The sequence below is a fragment of the Pipistrellus hanaki genome (genome assembly GCF_964339955.1).
Source record: "Pipistrellus hanaki genome assembly, chromosome: 8".
NCBI lineage: Eukaryota > Metazoa > Chordata > Mammalia > Chiroptera > Vespertilionidae > Pipistrellus > Pipistrellus hanaki.
The window spans coordinates 47,365,614-47,393,070 of NC_140510.1; the positions used below are offsets into that span (position 1 = coordinate 47,365,614).

At 42.7% G+C, this 27,457-nt stretch overlaps 1 protein-coding gene and 1 long non-coding RNA gene across 8 annotated transcripts in view; one reads left to right on the forward strand and one right to left on the reverse strand.

Annotated features, from left to right (window-relative positions):
• The window catches only part of GPR155 (G protein-coupled receptor 155), a 44,043-nt gene extending 40,452 nt beyond the window's left edge, over nt 1-3,591 (reverse strand). For 3 of the 4 annotated variants that reach the window (XM_084892652.1, XM_084892653.1, XM_084892651.1), the window contains exons 1-2: nt 3,377-3,591; nt 81-160 (exon numbers count right to left, since the gene is read on the reverse strand). The gene's annotated coding sequence lies outside the window, so the exon portion shown is untranslated. The remainder of the gene's footprint in view (nt 1-80; nt 161-3,376) is intronic. The other variant, XM_084892650.1, reaches the window with a different exon arrangement.
• Nucleotides 3,592-3,694: 103 nt separating this feature from the next.
• The window catches only part of LOC311626824, a 62,593-nt gene continuing 38,830 nt past the window's right edge, over nt 3,695-27,457 (forward strand). The window contains exons 1-2 of one of the 4 annotated variants that reach the window (XR_014795773.1): nt 3,695-3,764; nt 7,211-7,368. This is a non-coding gene — a long non-coding RNA (uncharacterized lncRNA). Of the gene's footprint in view, nt 3,765-7,205; nt 7,369-27,457 lie in introns of all 4 variants that reach the window. The other 3 variants (XR_014795774.1, XR_014795776.1, XR_014795775.1) reach the window with 3 other exon arrangements.

The window sequence follows — 27,457 nt, forward strand, 5'->3', positions numbered from 1 at the left end:
ATCTGGATCAGGACAAGTATTTTTCTACCGGGATTAGACAGGAGTGGTCAATATACACAAAACCGACAATATTCACATACCTGAAGTTTAGCAAGTCAGCGTCCAATTATATCCTGGGAAAGCTACTGGCTGGTACAGGTACCCATAGTTGTAGTAGGAGCTGGTAAACAATTAAGCAAAGGTGTCAAACATTTGGAGCCATTAAAAGCCAGTGCTAAAGAATAAGGTGATAGCCCTAGCTGGTTTGGCTCAGTGGATAGAACATCAGCCTGCAGACTCCAGTGTTCCAGGTTTGATTTCGGTCAAGGGCATGTACCTTGGTTGTGGGCACATCCCCAGTAGGGAGTGTGCAGGAGGAAGCTGATACCCTGTTTCCCCGAAAATAAGACAGTGTCTTATATTAATTTTTGCTCCCAAAGATGTGCTAGGTCTTATTTTCAGGGGATGTCTTATTTTTCCATGAAGAAGAATACAGTACACATTTATTGTTAAATGAAAATAAAGGAAATTTATTACCTGTATACGGTATGGTAGTACGGTAGTTGTCAACACAAACCAGACAAACTGTGAATCCTACAGTATCAAGAATTTACTCACTTATTCAATGACAATCATGTCATCATCTTCTGGAACATCATCATAACAATCCAATTCCTGAATTTCCTGGTGAATTTCTTGTGACTCCATTTCTTTCAGAATCAGTGGACCAAATCTCTCATGTTTAGCCTAGGGGGGCCTTATTTTCGGGGGATGCCTTATATTTCACTCAGAAGGAAACCTGTAAGTAGATCTTATTTTCGGAGGATGTCTTATTTTCAGGGAAACACGGTAGATGTTTCTAACTCTCTATCCCTCTCCCTTCCTCTCTGTAAAAATCAATAAAATATATTTTTAAAAAAGGAATAAGGTGATAAAGTAGCCCAGTCTTCTGTTATTTTTTTCCAAGTTCCCTATATGTATTTCTTTGACAGGAGTATTAATAACTGATACTGCTCACTAACCCTTATTTGTACCACACTCACATTATCAATGCATTTCAATAGTTTTTAAACCAATAGTTTTAACTAAACTAACAGTTGTTCAGTGAAAAGAGTCAAAAAGACATGAACCCAATCTTGGACCTCATCTCTAACCAACTTTTTGGGCAAGTTACCTAGCCTCTCAGAAGCTTAGCTTCTTTAACTATAAAATTCGAGTAAAAATCTCCTTAGAAGAATATTGTGAGGATTGGAGATTTTATACTAAGTTTATCATAGTTTATCACAAAGTAGGACCTCAAGAAATGGTATCTTTGACCCATCGATGCCACTCCTGGGAATATATCCTAAGAATCTTGAAACACCAATCAGAAAGAATATACACACCCCTATGGTCATAGCAGTGTTATTTACAATAGCCAATATTTGAAACCAGTCCAAGTGCCCATCAGTAGAGAAGTGGGTATAAATACTGTGGCATATTTACACAATGGATTGCTATGCGGCTATCAAAAAAGAAGGAACTCTTACCTTTTGCGATAGCATGGATGGACCTGGAGATTATTATGCTCAGTGAAATAAACCAGATAGAGAAAGATAAATACCATATGATCGCACTTATATGTGGGATCTAATGAGCAAAATAAACTGACGGACAAAACAGAACCAGAGGCTTGGATACATGGAACAGACTGCCAGAGTTCAGAGGAGGGAAATGGGAGGCGGCAGTTGTATGAAAGAAGGTGGATAATTAGCCAAAGAACACATATGCATAGCCCACATGTGAAGGCTAGGGGAGGGGGAGGAGGGCTGGGCGAAGGTGGGTCAAGGGGGTGGGGGGATGGAGGACATCTGTAATAGTGCCAATACATTTTTTTAAAGTGGTAGCAATTACTATTAGGAGCTGTAGTCCTAATAATAAGAATAATAACAACAAATTAAATATTGGTATACGGTATTGTCCTAATTCCAGTTTTTCAAACAATATTTGGAATTAAAGATCCTTCAACTAAAATAGAGGGACAGAATGGGTCATAAGTTTATCCGTTTTTATTTTATACCAAACAGTTAAGAGGAGTTCAACTGAATTTAGTTTGATCTTAAATAGTTGTTATCAGGAAAAGGAGAGCTCTTCATTTTTCTCAGTAGTGATGTCCAGGCTTAACTCTCAGTTAGTTGAAAATTAAGAGAAAAACTGAAAAGTAAATTTCCCTGAGGTTTTTTTCAATGTTCCTCAACATTATAAAAGGAATACCTGCTAGTTGAGGGGAAATCAAAATAACTAAAACGGACTTACAAAGTTTTATTTTAACATTCCCCCCCCCTTCCCCACCACGGCCCACATGGGAGGAAAATATGCTTTCTAAAGCATTCTTTTAAAATAAACAGGAACCACAGGAATGGGTGTTTTTTTTTTAAAAAAAAGTTACATCCAGTTTTTTCATCTCATTAAAACAAAGCTTATTGTGTAACACACACACACACACACACACTGACCTATCAGTAAAAGGGGCAGCTGTGGACAAATGCTACATACAAACCACTTCAGGCGAAGGCATACTGGTACTTTGTTTAGATAACACCAGAAAACCACTGGAACTTTTATTGCTATTCAGTCAAAGCCGGGAGGAGGGTTTTCGGATGAATTTTAAAGAGGAAGCTTTCAACTCTCGGCTGTCCCTCCACCCCCTGTATCCCATGGAGAAGCACAATAGTGCGGTCCTATGAAAGCACTCTTCCACAGCCACAGCCACAGCCACACCGCCCACCGCGGGCTGGGAACCAAACGCCCTTCCTGGAGACCCAGCGTGGGGAGCAGCGGGCCCCGCTCTTCCTTGTAGACTTCGGCCCTCGGAGATAAGGGTGTGGAGAGTGGCTCACCATATAGGTCGCCAGAAAACAGCCGCCACCGCCCCATGCCCGCCAGGCAGCAGTGGGGGCGGAAAGGCAGCCAGGCTAGGGGTCTGCGGCTGGGGTAACAAGTTGGTCCTTCAGTTTGCCCTGGGCATGGGCGTCACGGCGTCACAGTAACCCGCATGCTCTGAAAGGGGATGGGGAGGAAATTTGGGGCGGCTCTCCAAGAAGGTCCCAGGAGGGCAGACCCTGAGGGCGCCCCCTGGGATACAGGGAAGAATCCGAGAATGACAGCGTGGAACGGGGCGCTCCTGGAACCTGGGAATGGCAATGCTGTCTGTCACCAGGAGGGACAAGCTAGCCGCCCCTTCCCCTGCGTAAGCCTCCCCGGGCGCCCCCCCCCCCCACGCCCTAAAGGCGGGCGCCGCGGGGCAGGGGCGGGCGGGCACGGGCAGAGGGCTTCGGGCCTGGGCGCCCAAGGCTGGGCGCTGCCCACCTTACTCAGACCCAGGAGGCGGGGGCCCCGGGGACCCATCTCATCTCACCTGCTCCGTCCGCAGCCCCGGGGCCGCGCGGGGAAGGCCGTCGGTGCTCGCGGGGGCCCAGCCGGGAGGAAAGCGCCGTCATCTCCTCCGCACAGCGCCCCTCGCAGAGAGCCGCGGGCTGCCGGCTGCCGGAGCTCAGTCACGTTCCACGAAAGTGAGGTGCGGAGCAGCGGTGGCTGCGGGGTCAGCTCCTCCCGGGCCGGCCCTGCGGCCCCGCCCCGCCCCGCCCACGCCCCCTCCAGACCCCGCCCCGCTCACAGACCCCGCCCCCCGCCGCGAGCCTCCCAGCCTCCGGGCCCACCCTCAGGCTCCGCCCCTGCCTCCGGGGCTAGACGCAGGAGGCGGGACTTCCGGCCGCCCGGCTCCCGCAAGATGGCGGCCGCAGCGGGTAATAATCCTCGTCCGGTGTTTTCCTAAACTCAGCTTCAGAGGCCGTTAGACTTTCCCTCTAACCCCAGCGTGGTGTGACCCGCCAGTTCCTCCCTTTGTTAACCCAGTGCTATTTGTAGCAGAGAGTTTAAACGCGAGGATTTAAATTAGAACCGGACCTGATTCAGAATCCCCCTTCCTCTTCGCCAAGGCCGTGTGACCTTGACTTTGCTAAATCAGAGATTTAAGTGTCTGTGAAGCTTTAGCAGCACTGTGCCTAATTTAGTATACGCTCCCAGTCCCTGTCTGCGTGTGTTTATGTTTTGAGGGGGACAACACGCGTGCCCCCTTGGTCTGCCAAGAGGAAACTGGTTGTATGTTGGTGGGAAACTTCCAGAGCTTCTTGGAATGAAGGGGTCCCAACGACGGCAGATCCTCCAGTGGCACCTTTCCTTTCACGTGGTTTGTTCTAATGTTGATGGAATTCCAAGACTTTTAAAAAATATATATTTTATTGATTTTTTACAGAGAGGAAGGGAGAGAGAGAGCTAGAAATGTCGATGAGAGAGGAACATCGACCAGCTGCCTCTTGCACACCCCCCACTGGGGATGTGCCTGCAACCAATGTACATGCCCTTGACCGGAATCGAACCTGGGACCTTTCAGTCCGCAGACTGACGCTCTACCACTGAGCCAAACCGGTTTTGGCTGGAATTCCAAGATGTTAACTCTTGTTTATTATGTTAATTTGCCTATGGTAAAACTGGTTTCGTTATATGTTGTTACCTTGCAGTTCCAAGAACCTATCCGTAATGTTAGGTGAAGACTTAGGGTATAGAACTCCCATTTTGAAACCAGAAGGAATCCTGTATTTGAGTTAGTCATTTGGAAGGAAAATTATTTCAAACTTAAAAATATGTACAACCGGATCCCACTTAATATCTCCACAAGCATCTGTCCTTTGTAAAGCCTCTAGTTTGCTTTGCATCTTTAACTTTCTTGTCTTGCAACTTCGGTGTCTTCCTATCATCTTGGTGGTTTTAGTGTAAAGATACAAGAATATAAACTGAAAAATTACAGTAAGCTAAGTGTTGACTGAAGTGTTGTGGGCAGTGGGAAGCACACCAGGTGTTGACCTGTGGCATCTGACCAAACCTTGGTTCAGCAACCTAGGTACTTGAGTTCTGGCTAGGAAAGAATTGTCAAACTATAAGAGAACATTTGTTTATAAAATCACAGAGGTAGGAGAAGTAATTCATAGAAGAAATGGGCTTAGGAAATAAGTAATAGAGGCAAAGGAAGGCCCTTGGAGCTTGGGAGTGAGGAAGGTAATGGTAAGTGCCTGGGGAACCAGAAAGGCATGGGGTGCTCCCGGAAGGGAGAGCAACTGGGTCCATCCTAAGGGTTTTAAGTTTTTAGGGGAGGTCCCAGGGGAAGATTCAATAGAATATTCAGCAGTTTTCCAAGTATGTTCTTTCAGGGTTGTAGTTCCTGTTGATAGATTGGCTGGCACCAGGACAGGGGGTCATTGTTGAGCACAGCTAGTCCTGAGGTCAACCATGGCATTGCTTGTCCGGTTTTGTGGCTTTTCTAGCCTGGAGCTGAAATACAGCTGAAGCCTAGAGGTTATTTACAGGAATGAAAGGTCAGGGGGTCCAAACTGCCTGACCAGTGCTATGCTAGGGGAGGAAAGGTCACTCTAGGGAGGCAGCCAGGGCTTTTCAAGCTGGTGACCTTCTGTAACTGGTCCATCATCCTTGCTCTGCTGCTGTCTGTCTAAAGCTTCTGAGAACTAAGCAGGAAAAAAATGGTCAGAAACTGAAACTAGAAAAGTTATGCATTCTGCTCCTGTTTTCACTTTGCCTTTGTTTCCAGTTGTTAAAAAGAAAACCAGAGGCCAAATATGAAGTCACGTATACTGGGCCACATCACTAAACTGGGGCTAATATTTAACATAATCACAATTTCAGTTTCTAATTTTTAAAAAGTAATTATGGCCAAAACCAGTTTGGTTCAGTGTATAGAGCGTCGGCCTGCTGACTGAAAGGTCCCAGGTTCTATTCCGGTCAAGGGCATGTACCTTGGTTGCGGGCACATCCCCAGTAGGGAGTGTGCAAGAGGCAGCTGGTCGATGATTCTCTCTCATTGATGTTCCTAACTCTCTATCCCTCTCTCTTCCTCTCTGTAAAAAAATCAATAAAATATATTTTAAAAATGTATAATTATGAATGTAATAAACAATTGTAAAATACAGGATTGGACAAAGTAAGCTTACAGTTATTCATATGAACAATAATACAATAATTAAAATATTATAAGAATAAACTGTTTGATATACTCACTGTAAATATTTTTGCTTCACCTCTATTCACATAAATTAGAAAGGAATGAAGTAAAAATCAATACCTATTGATAAGATTTTACTATGTAATTTTTTTCTATGTAAATAAGACTTTTTAAGAAAAATAACATCACACAATAGCATGATTTTTCTACACATGACTTTTAGCAACATCCTATATAATAACTGCCTAATATGCTCAGTGTCTGGTCGTCTGGTTGTCTGGTCGTCCATTCAACCAATCAAAGTGTAATATGCTAATGATATGCTAAGGCTGCTCAACTGCTTGCTAGAATGTGCATTGACCACCAGGGGACAGATAGTCTACCGGTCCATCAGTTGCTATGATGTACACTGACCACCAGGGGGCAAATGCTCTGCCTGGTAGATTAGCTTGCTGCTGGGGTCTGGACGATCAGGACAGAGCAAGACAGGCTGGACATGCCCTGGAGCCCTTCTGTGGTCCAACCTCCCATGTCCCTCTCTGGCCCCAATCATGCACCTGTGGGGTCCCTCAACCTGGCCTGCACCTTCGCAATCTGGGCTGAGGAGCCCCCTCCCTGAGTGCATGAATTTCGTGCACCGGGTCTCTAGTTTTTCATTAATAATATATAATTAACTTTTATCCATAAATATGGGTCTATATCTTAATTTTTAATACTGACCCTATTGAAATTTGAGGATAATCTTCTTTGAAAAAGTAGGAACTCTAAGCCATTCATAAAGTGTTAATAAAAGATGAGTAAATAAGAGGAAGATAAAATAGTACAAATGATTAAAGGTATTTAAAAGGTGTTATTTGACTATTCTAGGGCTTGCTTTCTCAGTACATGTACTTAAATTGAAAAGATCTAATATAATTTCAAATTTCTTTAAAATTATTTAGTTTCTTTAAACTGCCATCTCCTTCTCAATAGCACTGATTTCTCTTTAGGAATCCATAAAGTTTCAGAGAAGTTGACTTCACTCTGCCTTCAGAGGTGACACAACCTAGGTATCCAGTACATTTTATCCCTTGGACTCCAAGATTGAGTCAGGGTGGGCATTGGCTCTAAGGCAGTTTGATATAATGACTCTTAGGACTTTCGCTGAGAATGCTGATGCTCTCTTTCCTGTTAGACAAGAGGAAGGTGCTGGACCATGAGAGGAACCAGACTTAGAATGATGCAGACACACAAGAAGGCATGGCAGAGAGAAGTAAATATATGGATCCTTGATGACAAATTGAGCTTTAGAATCAAATTGCACCTGAAGCCAGTCAGCCTGTGGACTTCTTATTCATGTGAGCCAATCCATTTAAAATTTTTTTCTTTTTTCTTTTTGTACCTTGCTTTTTTTTTTTTCTTTATTGATTAAGTTATTGTATATGTGTCCTTATTCCCTCATTGCCCCCCCCACACACACACACACCATCCCCCACTCATGCCCTCACCTGCCTGGTGTCTGTATCCATTGGTTAGGCTTATATGCATGCATATATGTCCTTTGGTTGATCTCTTCCCCTTATCCCCACCCTCCCCTACCTTCCCTCTGAGGTTTGACTATCTGATCGATGCTTCTCTGTCTTTGGATCTGTTTTTGTTCATCAGTTTATATTGCTCATTATATTCCACAAATGAGTGAGATCGTGTGATATTTATCTTTCTCTGACTGGCTTATTTCACTTAGCATAATGCTCTCCAGTTCCATCATGCAGTTGCAAATGGTAAGAATTCCTTCTTTTTTACAACAGCATAGTATTCCATTTTGTAGATGTACCACAGTTTTTTAATCCACTCATCTGCTGATGGGCACTTAGGCTGTTTCCAAATCTTAGCTATGGTAAATTGTGCTGCTATGAACATAGGGGTGCATAGATCCTTTCTGATTGTTTTTTTTGTTTGTTTGTTTTCTTGGGATATATTCCTGGAAATGGGATCACTAGGTCAAATGGGAGTTCCATTTTTAGTTTTTTGAGGACACTCCATACTATCCTCCACAGTGGCTACACCAGTCTGCATTCCCACCAGGTTCCTTTTTCTCCGCATCCTTGTCATTTGTTGATTTGTTGATGATTATTCTGACAGGTGTGAGATTGTACCGCATTGTCATTTTGATTTGCATCTCGTGGATGATTAGTAATATAAAAGGCTTCTGCACAGCAAAAGAAACCATCAACAAAATAACAAGAAAGCCCACTGTATGGGATAACATATTTGCCAATGTTATCACCAATAAGGGTTTAATCTCCAACATTTACAAGGAACTCATACAACTTAACAAAAGGAAGATAAACAACCCAATCAAAAAATGGGCAATGGACCTAAATAGATACTTTTCAAAAGAAGACATAAGGGAGGCCAAGAGACATATGAAAACATGCTCAAAGTCACTAATCATTTGAGAGATGCAAATCAAAATGAAAATACAGTACCATCTCACATCTGTCAGAATGGCTATCATCAACAAAGCCAAACCATTTTTAAAAAAACTTTTGAGTTTATTTGAGTCAAACTGACAGTTGCTGGGAAGCAAAATTTCAACAGATTGAGAAAATGCTGCAGAGGTTTTTGCAGTTTATTTTATACCTTAGAATAAAATGAAGAGACTAAGCAGGGTTACATGAAATCCATTGGTGGAAAATTAAGGAGGTGGGAGTACAGGAAGGGGGGAATCTCTGGGATTGGATAAAAAATAAAATGCCAAAAATTAAGGACAAAGAGAGAACACAGCAAGAAAAAAAGCAGTTATCTATAAGGGAGCTCTCATAAGACTATCAGCTGATTTCTCAACAGAAACTTTACAGGCCAGAAGGGAGTGGCATGAAATATTCAAAGTGATGAAAAGCAAGGACCTACAATAAGGATAGTCTACCCAGCAAAGCTTTCATTAGAATCATAGAACAGAAAAAGAGATTCCCAGATAAGAAAAGCTAAAGGAGCTCAACACTACCAAACCAGTATCATAATAAATATTAAAGGGTCTTCTTTAAGAAGAAGAAAAAAGGATAAAAATATGAATAAAAAATGACAGTTACTTTAAGTGCAAGTAAATTAAATGTTCTGATCAAAAGACATGTGGATGCTGAATGGATAACAAAACAAACTCTTAGATATGCTGTCTATAAGAGACTCACTTCAGATCAAAAGACATACACAGATTAAAAGTAAAGGGATGGAAAAGATATTTTATGAAAATGGAAACAAACAAAAAAACTGGAGTAGCAATATTTATACCAAAGGAAACTTTATAACAAAGGCTTTATAACAAAAGAAAAAGAAGGACCCAGCAAATCCACTTCTGGGTATTTTTCTGAAGAAACTCAAAACATTAAATAAAAAAAACACATATACATCCATATGTTCATTGCAGCATTATTTGCAATAGCTAATATGGAAGCAACCTAAGTGTCCATCAGTAGATGAATGATAAAGAAGAAGTGGTACATATATGCAATGGAATAGTATACAGCCCTGAAAAAAGAATGAAATCTTGTCATCTGCAAAACCATAGATGGACCTAGAGGGTATTGTGCTGAGTCAAATAAATCAGACAGGAAGACAAATGCCATATGATTTCACATATATGTGGAATCTAAAAAACAAAATAAATGAACAAACAAAACAGAAACAGACTCTAAGATACAGAAAACATTTTGACAGTTGCCAGATGGGAGGCTGATTAGGGAACTGGGTGAAAAAGGTGAAAGGATTGATTGGAGGATCCAAGATGGCTGCTCGGGTATACACCTAGCCGCAGCAGCTCACAACAATTTCAAAGGAATACAACTAAAATGTAGAGTGGACATTGCCCAGAGCTACAGGTACTCGACTGACTGAAAACTCTACAATAGGAAGGAGGGAGAAAACCAGAAGGAAAATCAGAGGAGCTGAAAAAAAGCCTAAGGTACGGAGACATGCTGCGCGCTCGCACGCACGCGCGCGCGGAGAGGTCGCAGCCGGAGAGGAGGAGAGGGCTGGGTGCTGCCTGGCGTTCCCTAGCAGGAAGGAAATAGAACCCCCAGCCTGGGCTGAACCCCCGAACCAGCAGCGCTGAGCCCCAAGTTATGTGCCAGACCCTGGGGACCCAGGCTCCGGCAGGGGGAGACAATCCCGGGGGACGGCGAAATGCGGGGCCCCCGGAGTCGCGCGCACATGGCGCGCAGAGGACTGAATGTTGACTCTGATGCTGGATTACCCTAGCCGGAAGAAACAAAGCCTCCGGCGGCAGCTCTGAGCCTCAGTCCAGACCTCCCCGAACTCCAGGTCTGGGCCAGTCCCTGGGGACCCAGGCTCGGGCAGGGGGAGACGGGGCTGTGAGGTGGAGTCCTGGGAGCGCGGCGAAAGGCCGAGCCCCCGGAGTCGCGCACACTGTGCGCAGAGGACAGTCTGTTGACTCTGATCCTGGACTTCCCTAGTGGGAGGGAGAAAGAAAGCTCCAGACTGGAGGAACGCCACGAGGAGCAGGAGCCCCTGCCGGACACCGGCCAGCTGGGCGCCAGCAAGGAGCCGGGCGACGGGGCCCCCAATGGGGGGGGGTGCCCCTGAGCCTTCGACTGCTGAGCGCTGGCAACGGAGCCAAGGACGGGGGCTGCTTCCTGGGCGGCGCCGACCCCGGCAACAGGCTGGAGCAGCGCGGGAGCCCGCGGAGAACAAAGGGGTGCCACAGGCCAACCTGCTGAGCTCCCAGGACAAGGAGGAAGAAACCAAAGAAGTTCTCAATGTGAAGAAATCAAGTGAGAGCAAATGATAGTAAAATTACTTAAGAAAGAATACAAAGAAGATCTTGAAAAATCAAAGACTAAGTCAGAACTCAACGCACCAGCCAACATTGCAACATAAATGTGTTTTGTTGTTTTTTTAAAAAAAAGAAAAAAAAAAGAAGAGAAAAAAGGGACAGAATGTTGGAACAGCGGCGACCAGGCCTAGAGTGGCCAGGCACAAGGCAGTGGCAGCTGGGCCCGGAGCAGCAGTGGCCAGGCCCCAGAACAGCAGCAGCCAGAACAAGAGCATCAACGGCCAGCACTGGAGCAGCCAGACCTGGGGCAGTGGCAGCCAGGCCTGAGGCAGAGGCGGCCAAGCCCAGGGTGGCCAGTCCAGGAACACCCAGACACGGAGTGGCTGGGCCCGGAGAAGCCCGGCCCAGAGCAGCCGGGTTGGGAGCAGCCAGGCCCAGAACAGCAGTAGACAACCACGAAGAATCCAGGCTGGGAGCGGCCAGGCCCGGAGCAGCTGGGTCTGGTGTGGCCAGGCCTGGAGCAGCGGCTGCCAGGCTAGGAGCGGCCAGGCCCGGAGCAGCAGCTGCCAGGCTGGGAGCAGCCAGGTCCGGAGCAGCCGGGTCTGGTGTGGCCAGGCCCGGAGCAGCGGCTGCCAGGCTGGGAGCGGCCAGGCCCGGAGCAGCAGCTGCCAGGCTGGGAGCGGCCAGGCCCGGAGCAGCCGGGTCTGGTGCGGCCAGGCCCGGAGCAGCGGCTGCCAGGCTGGGAGCGGCCAGGCCCGGAGCAGCCGGGTCTGGTGCGGCCAGGCCCGGAGCAGCGGCTGCCAGGCTGGGAGCGGCCAGGCCCGGAGCAGCCGGGTCTTGTGCGGCCAGGCCCGGAGCAGCGGCGGCCAGGCTGGGAGCGGCCAGGCCCGGAGCAGCCGGGTCTGGTGCGGCCAGGCCTGGAGCAGCGGCTGCCAGGCTGGGAGCGGCCAGGCCCGGAGCAGCCGGGTCTGGTGCGGCCAGGCCAGGAGCAGCGGCTGCCAGGCTGGGAGCGGCCAGGCCCGGAGCAGCAGCTGCCAGGCTGGGAGCGGCCAGGCCCGGAGCAGCCGGGTCTGGTGCGGCCAGGCCCGGAGCAGCGACTGCCAGGCTGGGAGCGGCCAGGCCCGGAGCAGCCGGGTCTTGTGCGGCCAGGCCCGGAGCAGCAGCTGCCAGGCTGGGAGCGGCCAGGCCCGGAGCAGCCGGGTCTGGTGCGGCCAGGCCAGGAGCAGCGGCTGCCAGGCTGGGAGCGGCCAGGCCCGGAGCAGCCGGGTCTGGTGCGGCCAGGCCAGGAGCAGCGGCTGCCAGGCTGGGAGCGGCCAGGCCCGGAGCAGCCGGGTCTGGTGCGGCCAGGCCAGGAGCAATGGCTGCCAGGCTGGGAGCAGCCAGGCCCGGAGCAGCAGCTGTCAGGCTGGGAGCGGCCAGGCCCGGAGCGGCCGGGACCGGAGCAACCTGTCCCAGAGCAGCCGGGTCGGGTGCGGCCAGGCCTGTAGCAGCAACAGCCAAGTCCAGAGCAACTAGGTCGGGAGCGGCAGTGACCAGACCCGGAGCAGCTGGTTGTGGAACGAACCAGAGCAACAGAGGCCAGGCCCGGAGCAGCCAGGCCCGAAACAGCTCGCTCCTCGCCTGTACCTGCCCACGGCTGCCTCTCAGACATGGCTGGAAACTTTTGCGGGAACTTGAGGGTCTGCTGAATCAAGTGATGAAGGCTTAGATCTGGATGTGTTGAGTTAGTATAGCGCTGGGGTGTTGATCTGTAAGTGCCTTGGGTGGGGCCTGGATGAGGCTGGTTGACCTATTTGGAAATGTCTTTTGTGTGAAGTGTATCATTGGGCATGTGGAGGTATTATTGATATGAGATAATGCTAAGTAACAGATTTACTATCTGAAAAGGGATTTACTATCGGGGAAAGGGAGGGAGGAAGAGACTGAACATAAACTGTGCACCTATGGATGAGGACAATGGGGGATGGGGAGGGGGCGGAGGGTGGGGTGGGAACCTGGTGGAGGGGGGAAGAAATGAGGAACCTTTGTAATAATATGAACAATAAAGATTGATTAAAAAAAAAAAAAAAAAGGTGAAAGGATTAACAAGTACAAATTGGTAGTTACATGTATACGGCTAGAGTGTGGGTCCAGTTCCTGAATAGGGGTGGCTGGGGATTGAGAAAAATGAGAGAAAGAAACAGACAGATAAAAGGAAAAAGCGGTTCCGGGTGGGTCCACTGCCTTCTTCTGATAGAGAGACAGTGACCCAGAGCTGATGCAGCATGTTTATTTTATACCCCCAAATACCAGGAAGTGTTGCTATTCGTCTCTGGTGCTTGGATAGATTTGCATAATAAAACCCACCTCCTGGCACCTGAGCTAAAATGAAGGTCAAGCTGATAACACTTCTGCCATTTGGCAGAACATGTTTCCAGGATGTAGCTTTGCCGACTGCCCTGGATTCAGCTGGCAATTTAAAGAAATGCCCATGTGCCTTCGCAGGCGCTTTCTAAGTTACAGACTAGTCAAGGGGATGTGAAGTATAGCAAAGGGAATACAGTAAATATTATTATAATAACTATATATGGTGTTAGATAGGTACTAGATTTATCTGGGTGATCACTTAGTAAGTTAAATAATGTTAACCAATGGTTTGTATACTTGAAACTAATATAATATTGTATGTCACCTGTAATTGAAAAGTAAAAAATTATTTAAAGTACATAAAAAAGAAGTTAAGCAGAAAAACAATGAAGCCAGAATTAGATTATGAAACTGAAAGTTGAATCGACTTTGATAAAATAGAATGCAGAAAACACAAAATAGATAGAAGCATGATGACTTTTGTGGCCCATCCACTTTGTTGCAGAGTGGATATAACTTGATACTTGTTTCGTTTTGACCACATTTTTTTTTTAAAGGGTTTAGACATCAAGAACATGAAAAACACAAAATAGTCCTGTTTTGGCTAGTAGGTTGTTCACTTAAAAAATGTGCTCAGAAACAAGTTTATGCAATAGGCAGTCTTTAAACAAAGAATCTTATAAATGCGTAGAGCATTTTGTAATTTGAATAATATCTAACATGAAAAACTGTAAGTCTGGCCAACTTTGTAAAATATAAGGAGGAAGTGGAGAAAACCTCAGATTTAATTTTAACTTTGGAGTAAGATTTTAACTGATTCTAGTTAAAACATGGGTGGAAAACAAAACAAAACAAAACATGGGTGGAACTTCTGAGTAAAAAGCTAGCTCAAAAAAAGCTATTAATCTCAGCACAACTGACCTCAGAAGCATTCTTCCAGTCGAGTGTGTATTTCAGGAGTTCCAATCTCCTTCCCTCCTTGAACAGACAGGTACTCTATTGATTTCCATAGTATCTGCAGTATGTGAACAGTGCTTGGCATATAGTAATTAATAAGAATTTGTTGACCTACTAACTCTTGGAATGCCAGCTAAACAAATTTGTGAAGTTTTTATATTTAGAGTCAGTTAAAATGGAAATATCTGCTCTTTCTTATTCTTCTCCTTCAACTATCAACAAAAGTAACTGACCAGAAAATATCAGAATGTTTGACTCTATCTGGCAGCAAAAAAACCACAACAGATTGTTTTTTGTGACTGACAATATATGAAACAGAGTAAATCATGGAGGAATCATCATTGTTTGTAACATAGACTAAATATGATAGTGTCCCAATAATTAATTCTATAAATATTTAAATGCTCCTAAAATTCCAAAAGTTATTTAGACTTTCCTGTTACCCTAACTTCCATGCAAGCTTTCTCTGAACCATTCCAAAAAGTTGAAACAAGAAAGTGAAATTAAGACTTCTGAACTACAAGACCATTTGTTAGACCAAGTCAGAAAGATGTCTGGAAACTTAAGTTTTGACATGGTTGTTCTTGGAGAATATAATTTTTAAAAATATAGATACCAAGGTCCCAGTCAGACTTACTAAATCAACATCATTGGGATTTGGTCCAAATTCTGTGTGTGTGTGTGTGTGTGTGTGTGTGTGTGTGTGTGTTTTCCAGATTCTGCAGGTAAATTTTTAATGAAATTCCCAGATAACAGCTGTTCTAGGGAATAAACTAGAAATTATACATCTGTTTCAGAGTAGGTGGGAATATTTGCCTTAGAGGAGGGCAGAACAGTTTTCATTTTTCTAAAGTCAATGTTGTATGGGGAGAAATATATTCTCATTATAGGAAAAAGGATACATTGAGTCTGGCAACTTCATTCAGAAATTAAAAAAATAACTATTTTCCTATGAGAACATTCTTCCTCATGTGAAACATTTCTTTTTGGTTTGCCCTTCATGGAGAAAAGCAAAACAAAACAAAAGTGATCATTGTATTCCTTTCATATCGTCAATATAGTACCATTACCAAACCCTAGTCAGAAAGTTCATATTATGGGTGAAACTGAATCAAGTAATTTTCTGACACATTCAACAAACCAATACAGTTATTATAGTGTAGATTATGTAGCAAAACCCCAGTACAGTCATTTCAGTACCTCTTAAAACTTCAGCTTTTGAGAAACAATAATAATTTCTCTTTCCTCAGAGATATTATTCCCCAAGGAATGACTTAATCTTATCCTTTATAGTTTGTACATTTGGTGTCTTTTTATTTTATTTTATTTTAAAATATATTTTATTGATTTTTTACAGAAAGGAAGAGAGGGGGATAGAGAGTTAGAAACATCAATGAGAGAGAATCATCAATCAGCTGCCTCCTGCATACCCCCCACTGGGAATGTGCCCGCAAACAAGGTACATGCCCTTGACCGGAATCGAACCCGGGACCCTTCAGTCCACAGGCTGACGGTCTATCCACTGAGCCATACCGGTTTCTGCATTTGGTGTCTTTTTAGAAAAAAAAATCCTCTCCTGCATCAAGATCATAATGATATTCACTTATATATTCTTTTAAAGTTAAATTTTTAAAAATGTTATCCTTTGTACCATTTTTCAAATTCTCATATATTGTTAAAGCTCCACGCTAGACTCTAGTTGTAGAAAGTTCCTGTCCAACACAGAAAATACTTCTGTAGCTCCTGCTACTGAGTCTAAATAAAATAATCCTCAGTGCAGAATAAAGTAAGACTGTACAAAGAGGTAAAAAATCTATGAAATGTGGTTAAGGAAGCTAGCAGAGCAGCATCAGCTAATGGAAATAGAAATTATCTTAAAGTCAATGTATATTTCCTCTAGAGATACTGAAGCAATAAGGCCTTAAGCCTTGAAAAGAGTGAGCAAATGCAGGGCATGTGGACTAATGGCTGGTAATCATGTTGTAGGTATGCTTATCACATGCTTGTTAAATGTCTAGGAGAGATATATTTATCATATGTTTGTCAAATGTCTAGCAGGACCTTTAAGATGCCCTTGAATAAAAGTCATTTTACAGCTCAATGTCAGACCTAATAAAAAATCAACCGCCTCAATGAAAGTAATCTGTTGATAAAATTCCTCTGAACCCTTGCTCTGGCCTCTCATACATACCTACTTCCTTAGATTTTTGGTTCAACTATGGAACTGGGCTCCAGTTGCTCTGCTTTATGAATGGCTATTATCTACAGTCTTCCACCTGTCTTGAGGATTGGGTCAGACACCCAGCTTTGCCTACATGTGATTGACTTGGCTCATTTGTACACTCTAATTATACTCATGGGGCTACCATGTAGGATCCTTAATATCATCTCAAACTGATGAGAATAAGTTTCCAGTCATAACTTTCCAACTGTCTCCTGGTAGACAATTACTTGTACTTGCAAAGCCAAACCTTAAGAATACTCTCCGTATACTTACTTAAGTGGTCTAATTGATAGTCATCCCAGCAAAGGAGGCATTTCTATCTATATAAAATAATTTATTTTTCAAAGGTGTGATTTCTGTTAAGCTATGTGCCATGCCAGCACAGCCAAGGGTTCTGAGAGCCTGAGGGAGGGCGGTGATAGATGTAGAAAAGACAGACAAAGAGAATAAGCTGGATCTAGGTGGATCTCCAGTGCCTGGCTAAGGCCACAGAGAAAAGATCCAGAAGGCAAGCTGATGCTTTATTTTATAGTCAGAGGTGAACAAGGTAGTGGTCACCATAGTTATAGTGTTCTTCTGAGTTTCACTTGTTTTGTGGAACTCTGTTTCTCTCTCACCAAGTAATTCTGACATGTAGTTGGGTGGGCTCAGTGGATGATTCTGGTCCTCACTAGTAACAGCTTCTCCTGTTGTCTACTATAAGGTTATTGCTGTCACTGTACATTTGTTTTGGATGGGATGGATCTCTGGATGTGAGGCAGAACAGATAGGGTTGGTTTACCAGCCTTGGCTGGCCCTTTCTCACTACTTTCTGTCCTTTTCTGCAAGTCTGCCCTCTCATAAAACAGCCACAACCTGGTATCCTTTCATTTCTGCCACTTCCAAATTTTCTCCACCCTAGATAGACCCAAAATCTGAGGTCTTGTCATCGTAGATCCCCCATAAATCTCCTTCTCTTGTACCCTCATTGCCTATGGACTCTCATCTGTGCCATGTACCATTGGTTAGCATTCTAAATGGAAACAGAGTTTGTGCCTGAGGAGCTCTCAGGCCACATATAGATCTTATCTGTCACCAAAAAGTCCCTATAGCAGCCTTGCTTCAAGAATTGTAAACCTGGAATTTTCTTCCATTTCTTTATTGTCGCAAGTGAGCTATTACCACTTTCAGTGTCCTCTCTCTGCTGGCAAACCTCAACTCCACCCGCCTCTGAGTTAGTTTTCCAATAAGCCTCACAAGGTATTCTAGTCAGCAAACTGATGGGGTAAGAAGGAAAGCTGAAGATTTGGTGACCAAAGTGCTGAGAGAGCAACTGTGCCACTCAAGACCACCTGGAGTTCACTGATTTCTGTGCTCCTGAGTCTGACTCCTCCCAATCTTGTGCCTAAGTGGCAGGTATGTGCACAGACTCCAAAGCCAGACTGCCGGGATCAGATCCTGCGTGGTGTTTTCTGAGCTTCCTTGATCTGCAGTTTGGTGTCTAACATTGATTTGGGGAAATTCCTAGACATTATTTAAAAATTTCTCCTGTTCATTTTTTTCTTTCTTTTCTTTCTGGTATCCCCATTATGCATATCTTACATATTGTAGTTGTTCCACTGTTTTTGAATATTCTGTTTATATCAGTCTTTTTTACTCTTGGCTTTTCAGTTTGGGAGGTTTCTGTAGAGATATCCTCATGCTCAGGGATTTTTTTTTCAGCTGTGTCTAGTCTACTAACGAGTCCATCAAAGGCATTCTTCATTTCTGTTACAGTCTTATCGTTAGCATTTCTTTTTGGTTCTTTCTTAGAATTTCCATCACTCTGCTTACATTGCCCATCTGTTCTTGAATGCTGTCTACTCTATCCAGTAAAGTCCTTAGCATATTAATGATAGTTGTTTTTAATTCCTGGTCTGATAATTCTAATATCCCTGCCATCCCTGAGTCTGGTTCTGATGCTTGCCTGTCCCATCTGTGATTTTTGCTTTTTAATATATCTTGTAATTCTTTTCTTTTTTGGTAGCAGGGCCTGATGTACTGGGTAAAAGGAATTGCTGTAAATAGACCTTTATTAATTTGTTGGGAAGGGAGTGTTCTATGGTCGTATGATTAGGGCTCAGTCTTAGTGTGCCTGTGCCTATGGACTGGGCAAGTTATTTTCCTTGCCTAGGCCAATTAGGCTCTGATAAAATTCCAACAGGTTAGGCTCTGGTTAATTAGTTTCGCTTGAAGGCAGACCTTGTTAAGAACAGAATGCTGTAGTGTTCCTTTTTTTTTTTTTTTTTTTTTTTTTTAATATATTTTATTGATTTTGTACAGAGAGGAAGGGAGAGAGATAGAGAGTTAGAAACATCGATGAGAGAGTCATCGATCAGTTGCCTCTTGCGCGCCCCCTACTGGGGATATGCCTGCAACCAAGGTACATGCCCCTGACCAGAATCCAACCCGGGTCCCTTCAGTCCCCAAGCCGATGCTCTATCCATTGAGCTAAACCGGTTTCAGCTGTAGTGTTCCTTTTATGGTTCTTTTTCCCTTCCCCTCTGCAGAAGCATGTGGGGAAAGGGAGTGTGTGAATATTTCTAATATTCACTGTGAGAACCTGGTGAATACCTAGGAAGTGAAACTCACAACTGTGTTGGGCCTTCAAATGACTTGGTCTCCCTGGAGTTTTTAATTCTCAGAGTAGCCCAGACGGAGACCCCAGCAATTCTTCAATTATAGTTCCGATTTTCCTTCCCTGGTGCTGATTCCCAGAGCGGTTGCTCATCCAGTAAGGTGTGAGTCTCTGTATTTGTATATTGGTATTTCCAACTTTGGGAGTAGCATTTTGTCCTGTGACCTCACTTCTCTTTCATATCTAAGAAGAATTGTTGATTTTTCAGTTTATTCAGCTTTTTACTTGTTAGGATGGAGTAGCAACTTCTAAGTTTCTTACATACCCTATCAGAAACCAGAAGTCTCTTATTTACCTTTTCATCACTGAATTGTGAAAAGACTCAGCAATTCTGTGTTAATCATTGCTAAGTCTCCTTTTTTTCCAGCAGTTCTCATCTCTTTCCATGGTTTGCTTTATTATTTCATTGAGGCTCCTAGAAGTTACATATGTCAGTGGACCACATGCTGTGTTGCAAGAATATTCCATAGCCAAAAATGTGAAAATATAAATAACTGGAATGGCGTGATCAGTCCTACTCTTTCTAATAAGAATTTCCCAATCTATCATCCAGTTACCTTGTCTCTATTCCTTTTGTTTGTTTGTTTTTTAAATATGACCCCTTTTCCATTCCAAAATATAACCCAAAACTTCTCACTAGTTTATCCTTTTCAATTTTTTTACAAGAGTTTATTTTTTTCTTTTCACCATATTTACAATTTGGCATACCATTTTACAGACCCTTGATTTTGTGGTGGACATTTTATTATATATATTTTAAATACTTGGGTTTTTTTTTTTTTTTTTTTTTTTACATCTTTGGTTGCTAGAGTTATATTGTCTGTTGGAATATGATTGGGCTGAGAGTTCAGATAAAAGTCTCTTTTATCTTTAACCTTCCTATTCTTGCATGTAGTACGTGTATTTCCTTATGAGTGGGCCCAAACTCCTTACTCCCTATATTCTTTAAAATTTCCCCCTTAGCCTTTTATTCAGTGTGGGGATTCTGTGCATATCAATATACATTAACCTCACATATGAATTATCTATTTTCAATGACTTCTCACTGCTGTCTTTTGCCTCATCACTCAATTCCTAGTCTTTCATCTTGTCTAATTCCTTTCATTGTCTTCCATTTCATAGTATTTTCCTATGACAGTGGAAGACTTTTAATCTTAAGTAACAAAAGAAAATTCAACTCGAATAGGTTTAAGCAATGAAAGTTATTTGTTGGCTAATAAAGTCCATGGTACGATAGGCTTCAGGCTTGGTTTGATTTAGTAGTTCAACTACTAAGTCAAAGACATGGCTTCTACTTTTCTCTGCTCTCCCTTTTGTCTTATCAGCCTTGTTCCAAACCTGGTTTCTCTCAGAGTGTCAAAACAAATTCAGAAATCCAAGTTTCATATCTGTATATCACCCTGCTCAAAAAGGGAGAGAGTGCCCCTTTTGGTGACTTTTCAGAGAAGAAAGTTTCTTTCCTGGAAGCCCTAGTAATATAGGGGGTACATTGTATGTTACTGGCCAAAATTAGTCAGATGCCCTTTCTGAACTAACGTCTGTGACCATAAAATGGCATGCACTATGTGCCTTAGGTGTGGGTTACATGAATCAATTATTGTGAAAAGAGAAATGTGATGACCTGGTAATTTAGACCAATTTGAGACCACTCAATTAGTTTCTCCCTGATCATGTAAGAGAAGTTGGTGCCTGAAAATCTGGAAAGTATGAGGAAGGAGAATAGGGGAGATGGATGCTAAGTAACTAAGAAATGCCTCCTACCTTTGTACATGGTTACTTCAAAATTTAACAAAACACCATTTTTATTTTATTGCTCTGTTGCTCTAGTCCAAGGATCAAATTTGTCCTGACACCTGTTTTTATAAAGTTGTATTGAAACACAGTCACACTTATTTAAAAAGTGTGACAGAGACCATATATGGCCTGCAAAACCTAACATATTTATAATTTGGCCTTTTCAGAAAAAGTTTGCTGACCCTGGCCTAGAAGATTAAGCTCATTCTGGATTTCAAAGCCTTCTGTCATCTATCCTCACTTCACTGATCTAATTTAGTTAACATTGTTCACTGTATACAAGCTCTCTAATCCAATGAGTTTATTCACCTACCCCTAAATAACACATATTCATTCTCCACTTTTCTCTTGTTCATGCCTTATCTAACCTGAATGCTCTCATTCAATCTTATGTATCTTTGAAGGCTCATGTGTTTTGTTTTTGTTTGGAAGGAGGTGGCAAAGTTATACTCAGAGACTGATTCTGACTTCGCCAGCAATTTATTTAGTGTAGGTTTTTTTTGTTTTTTTTTAAAATATATTTTATTGATTTTTTACAGAAAGGAAGGGAGAGAGATAGAGAGCCAGAAACGTCAATGAGAGAGAAACATCGACCAGCCGCCTCCTGCACCCCCCCTCCACCGGGGATGTGCCCGCAACCAACGTACATGCCCTTGACCGGAATTGAACCCGGGACCTTTCAGTCTGCCGACGCTCTACCACTGAGCTAAACCGGTTTCGGCTAGTTAGTGTAGGTTTGCTGTGGGAATTATAATGATTTCATAAGCCAATAGCACACAGCAGCTTAGCCTCTCTCTCTCTCTCCCTTTCTCTCTCTCTCTCTCTCTCTCTCTCTCTCTCTCTCTCTCTCTCTTTCTAAGCCTCTCCAGTAGCCTGGGGTGGCTGCTGATCAGCCCCACCTCTCTGATCAGGCCAGAGATAGGCCCGGAGATGCTGACTGATATAGAAACTGACTAATCAGAACTAAATCTGGGTGAACTGTGAGGAGCCAGTGGTTGCCTAGGAGGTGGAGCTTTTGATGCTGACTGGCATAGAAACCGACCAATCAGAATGTAATCTGGGTGAACTTAGAAGGCAGAACCTAAAGTGGGGCTGAGGAGGGGTTTTAAGGGCAGTAGCTGTTTGGTATATGGTATTAGAAAGCGGTTCAATTTTAAATGACCAGTTTAGCAAAATAGTGCATATGACTGGCTATCAGTCCACATATAGGGATTATGTATTTTTGTCTGCCAAGAGCATCTCCTCCTGCTGAAAAAGGCTCTCCTCCTCCCCCATTTAAGCAATCCTATCCTATATAATCTATACTACTAAAAGGCTAATATTCTAATTAGACTGAGTTGACTGGCCATCTTCTGGACATCCAACTTCCTTCCTGACAAAGCCATGGTGGTGTGGGCCAAGGCAGAGGCAGTTAGGGGGCAAGATCAGGCCAGCAGGGTAGGGCATTTGGGGGCGAGATCAGGCCAGCAGGGGTGGGCAGTTAGGGGTGAGATCAGGCAGGCAGCCAGGTGAGTGGTTAGGAGCCAGTGGTCCCAGATTGTGAGAGGGATGTAGGGATCAGGCCTAAACTGGTAGTCAGATGTCCCTGATTGGAGAGGGTGCAGGCTGGGCTGAGGGAACCACCCCCCCATGCACAAATTTCATGCACTGGGCCACTAGTATATATTATGTTTATGTTTATATTTATGTGTTTATTGTCATAGAAAATTTTTTCTCTTTTCTATTTTTCCGCATCATCATAATAGTTTTTCTAGGTTATCCCAAATTTTGATTTTAAATTTTACTTCTTGCTCTTGGTTTGCACCATTTATTGATTGTTCAGAGGTTCTATTCCATAACTAAAGTAAGATTCTGCTTGAATTGGCATTTTTGGAGATATTAATCTAATAAAAAATTTTACATTGGTATGACCATGCTCCTAACACAGTAAGATAAAGTAAGGGAAGAGTATAAAAGTCAGTACCTAGTTGACTTGGAATATGCACTGGGCTATAAAACACAAGAGTCTGCTAATAGTTCAGGCTTGTCTTCATCCTCCAAGTCAGTGTCACATAAGAGGAGTTGTTTAGGATCCTTGCTGATTCTTGTGGGGATTGAAGTGGAAGTTTCCAAAGTTTCATCAGCTTCCCTCAATACTCATTTTCTATTGATTGAAGGTTTCCCAGCAAATGATGGTACTGATGGTAAGGGTGAGGTAGAAGTGTTGCTTGATGAAACCTCAGTTGGAAAAAGTGACTGGGATAATGAGCTATGGAGGAAGTAGAGGATGTCACAGCGGAGTTGTATCTAGACGAGAAAGTGGCATTCCAACTTGGATTGATGGCACACCTGCTATTGCTGCAGCTGTGAGAGAAGTATTCATAGCTGTAATGAGTATGGTATACAACAGTGAGCAATAAGCAAAATATTATGGCCAGCAGGTAACATGTGTCACTCACCCACCTAAAAATACAGTTGACCCTTGAATAAAGGCTGTTGAACCCCTATGCATTAAAAAATCTGCATATAACTTTTGACTCCCCATAAACTTAACTGCTAATAGCCAACTGTTGATCAGAAGGGTACACACAGTTCAAACCTATGTTGTTCAAGGGTCAACTGTATTTATAAGGTTCAAAATATATAGTGGATTTATGCCTTCAAAATAAAAATAGTGCCCTATAATTTTCTAATTATACCTAGTTGTTGTTCTTGCCACTCAAGGAAATCTATAGCTGTTATGACCATTATTGCGAATGTTGTTCCAAATCTAATTGCCCTGCATCACGCTAGGGTAAATATTAGGTATCTAATAATGATGCCATGCAAAAAAAGTTTCCACTATTAAAACTTTATAGAAGCATCTATTATTTTCTTTAATATGATGTAACATACTTTTTCCATCAGTTGCCCTGTACATTTTATTAGTGGCAGGTGCTATAATTTTCTCATAGCTTTATGTTTTTTAATTAATACTTTTCCTTTTAATTTATTTTTAAAATTTGTTTTAAAATTATAGTTGACATATCCTATCTAATAAAAGAGCAATATGCAAATTGACTGTACCTCCGATACACCGACAAGCCATGGCCACCAGCCAATCAGGAGTGAGTATGTAAAATAACCCAACCAAGTTGGCTGCGGCTACGGAGTGAGCAGGAGGCTTGGCCAGCCCAGGCCTCTGCTCAAGGCTACAAATTTCAATTATAGAAGATTAATAAATCCCAACAAAAATGGGTGAGGCCATGGAATGAGCAGGAGGCTTGGGTTTCTCTGGCGATGGAGGAAGCCAAGTTCCTGGTCTGCCCTGGCCTCCGCTGAAGGCTACAACGTTTCAATTATAGAAGATAAAGAAATCCCAGATAACAGAGTCTTCGCTTGGGTCACCGGGGCGTGTGGCCGGCATCCAAACCACCACAGGCCCCTCTCCTAGGCCGCCCTATGCCCCAAGTTAACCCCCACCCTTATCTAGGACACCCTTCAGGGCAAATCAGCTGGCCCCCACCCATGGACCAGGCTTTTAACCTATCTAATAAAAGAGTAATATGCAAATTGACCATCACTCCAACACACAAGATGGCTGCCCCCATGTGGACACAAGATGGCCACCACAAGATGGCCAGCAGGGGAGAACAGTTGGGAGGAATCAGGCCATCAGGGGAGGGCAGTTGTGAGCAATCAGGCCAGCAGGGGAAGGCAGTTGGGAGGGACAAGGCCTGCAGGGGAGGGCAGTTAGGGGTGACCAGGCTGGCAGAAGAAGGAAGTTGGGGGATATCCGACTGCACCTTTAGGCCCGATCCTATTAATTCAATAGGAATTTTTTCATTCCTTCTATATTTATGATTTAGAGATCTTGCTGCATCTTAGATTGCTTTAGTCTAAGCTTTCATATCTAGATTGTTATAAGCAACCTGAGCTTTTGCATGTGCAAACCATTATACCTATCAATTGATCCAGAGGCAATTAAGTTGTAGGTTAAGTGGAAGTTCCACATTATGACCTATTCATTGATCCAATTTTGTATTTGCTTTTCTGTAAAATAGGTGCCCTAATCTGATTCTATAATAGTTGGGATAACTATAGCAAGCAATCCAGATTTCCAATACCCTGATGATGGATTTTTTAAAATATAATTTTTCCTTCATGGGTAGGGTAATATTATTCCTGACCATGTATCTACAATTGTGCATTCATATAGTTTTTTTTTCTCTGATATAAATAAGGGTCCAATATAATTAATTTGTGTAATTTGTATATTTTGATCTTACCTGAAGTATTCATTAATGACTTCCAAGCTTTAAATTTCCAGCAGTTCTCACATCTTTCAATTTGAAATTGAAGGTATTTGATAGATCACTTCCTTTTTTTAATCATGGTCTGGTGCCATGTGTGCCAGCATGATCTGTGGGTGATGTGCCCATGCAGTGATTCTACACTTGGCATATGTGTTCAGGTTTTATGTTCCTTTGTCCTTCCTATTTATGTGTGGTTATAGAGGCACCCCAGAACAGGCTATTGGAGTTTAAGTATAGTTGTTTTATTTTCTGTTAGTGGTTCTATATTTTGTAGGGCCTCATAGGGTGCCCAAGTGAGCCTTTCTATTGGTTGGTATGTCTCAGGCCTTGGATACCTTACTCTAAAACCCCATTAGGTAAAACTTGGAGTCTTCTAGTTTTAGTCCATTGTGACCATTCTGCAAATCTTTGTCAATATGGACACTCTAGTTTATATTTAGAGTCCATATTACCATGTTAAAAGCTTGGATAGCATTTTTCAAACAAGTAAAGGCTGTCCATTTAAATTTCCTACTTTGTCTAGTCATTTCATAGATGGGTTTTAATATTATTCCCATATGTGATATGTGCTATTTCCAATATCTAAACAATCCTATCGATTTCTGAGCTCCTTACTTAGTGGTAGGAGTTGATATGCAACCTGTCTTGTTTATGAATGGGCCTGGTGTTTTCTTACCTTCAGAGGACCAAATTATGCCTAGAAATTTCACTGTAGTTTAAGGTCCTTGGACTTTACTTGGGTTACTTGTCCATCCTGTGCATGTAAGGGATTCAGTTAAGTCTATCTTAACTCTAGTTTGTTCTTTCAAGTTATCACCATAAATAAGGATGTTATCAATGTAGGAAATAATGGTTTGTGTGTGTGTGTGTCATGTATTCCTGAAAGATCAGGATGTCTATGTTAAAAGTTGTGGCTATTACTGGGCTGTTAAGATAACTTTGTGGTAACTCAGTAAACTGGTACTGTCTATTGCCCATGTGAGTGCATGGGTTGGGTCTTTTCATCAATAGCTCTAGGAAAGAACATGTCAGATAAGTCTATCACTGTATTATACTTCTGGATCCAGTGGTATTGTTTTTATTTTAGTGCATGTATCTGGGAGTGCTCCCTTGATTTTGGGAGAGTTTATTTAAATTCCTATAATTAACTAAAAAACTATATAAGTCATCTGGCTTTTTAGCAGCCCAGATTGGGTGATTACAAGGTAAAATAATATGCACAATAATTTGTTTCTTTAGGAGTTCCAGAATTTTTTCCTTTAAAAAAAATATTTTATTTATCTTTTACAGGGAGGAAGGGAGTGGGAGAGAGAGTTAGAAACATCAATGAGAGAATCATCAATCAGCTGTCTCCTACACACCCCCTATTGGGGATGTGCCCAAAACCAAGGTACATGCCCTTGAGCAGAATCGAACCTGGGACCTTTGAGTCCGCAGGCCAATGCTCTATCCACTGAGCCAAACCAATCAGGGCCAAAATTTTTTTCTTAATTTGAGTATGTCCTCCATTAAAACCGTATTGGAGTATATTTGTTATTTTAGTTGGGACAGGCAATTTAATTGCAGTCCATTTTGCCATATCCAAATTAGTTTTAGGAACTGTTACATCTTTCTTCATTATATGATGTCCTAGTCCTCCATTCCAAGAATGTTTTCCTTATTGGGATTTATAAAGCATTCAGCATTGATAGGTGGTCTCTATCAATTGTTAGGAATCTATGTACCTATGTGCTTGGGCTTAATTTTCCTCCTAATTCTTTGATTAGTCCTATTTTATTTTTAAAATTTTCTAATTTGGTAGGATATCCTTATATCATTGTTACTTGGGACCTTGTATCTAATAACATAGTAGTATACATCATGTTTTTATTTATAAAAGGGGATTCTATTGAAATAGCCACTGTAACACATGGATGATTATCTTGGTTTGGGCCAGGAAAATGCTGAGTCCCTATAGGGGACTCCTTAGATTTTCTCTCCTTGGTCTATAAATGGTGTGTCCATTAATGTGGTTAGGTTTTACAAAGGGGTTTTTATTTACAACAAATGGGTTATTAAGTCTATTTTGTATAGGTGTAGTTCCTCTAAAGATTGGCTATTTCCTTTTCTCTGCCACTATAAATAGTTTCTGAGGTTTCTATTTGGGTTTTTGTTTTTATAATTTGGTTGAAAAGGTGGTAGTCTAAATTGCTTAGGTGGCCGAAAATGCCTAGTAAATTTTGTTCTATATGGTCTATGTTGATTTGGTTTATTTACATTAGGAATAGTCTATATGCATTAGTTTTAAAGCTACAGTTTTTATCTCGTCCTAGTTCCTCAGCTGGTCTTATCAAGTCAGTGATATTTCCTGTTGTTCCTGGTGCCTGAAGATACTGTAAATAATGCTGTTCTGTTCTGTAGGGTG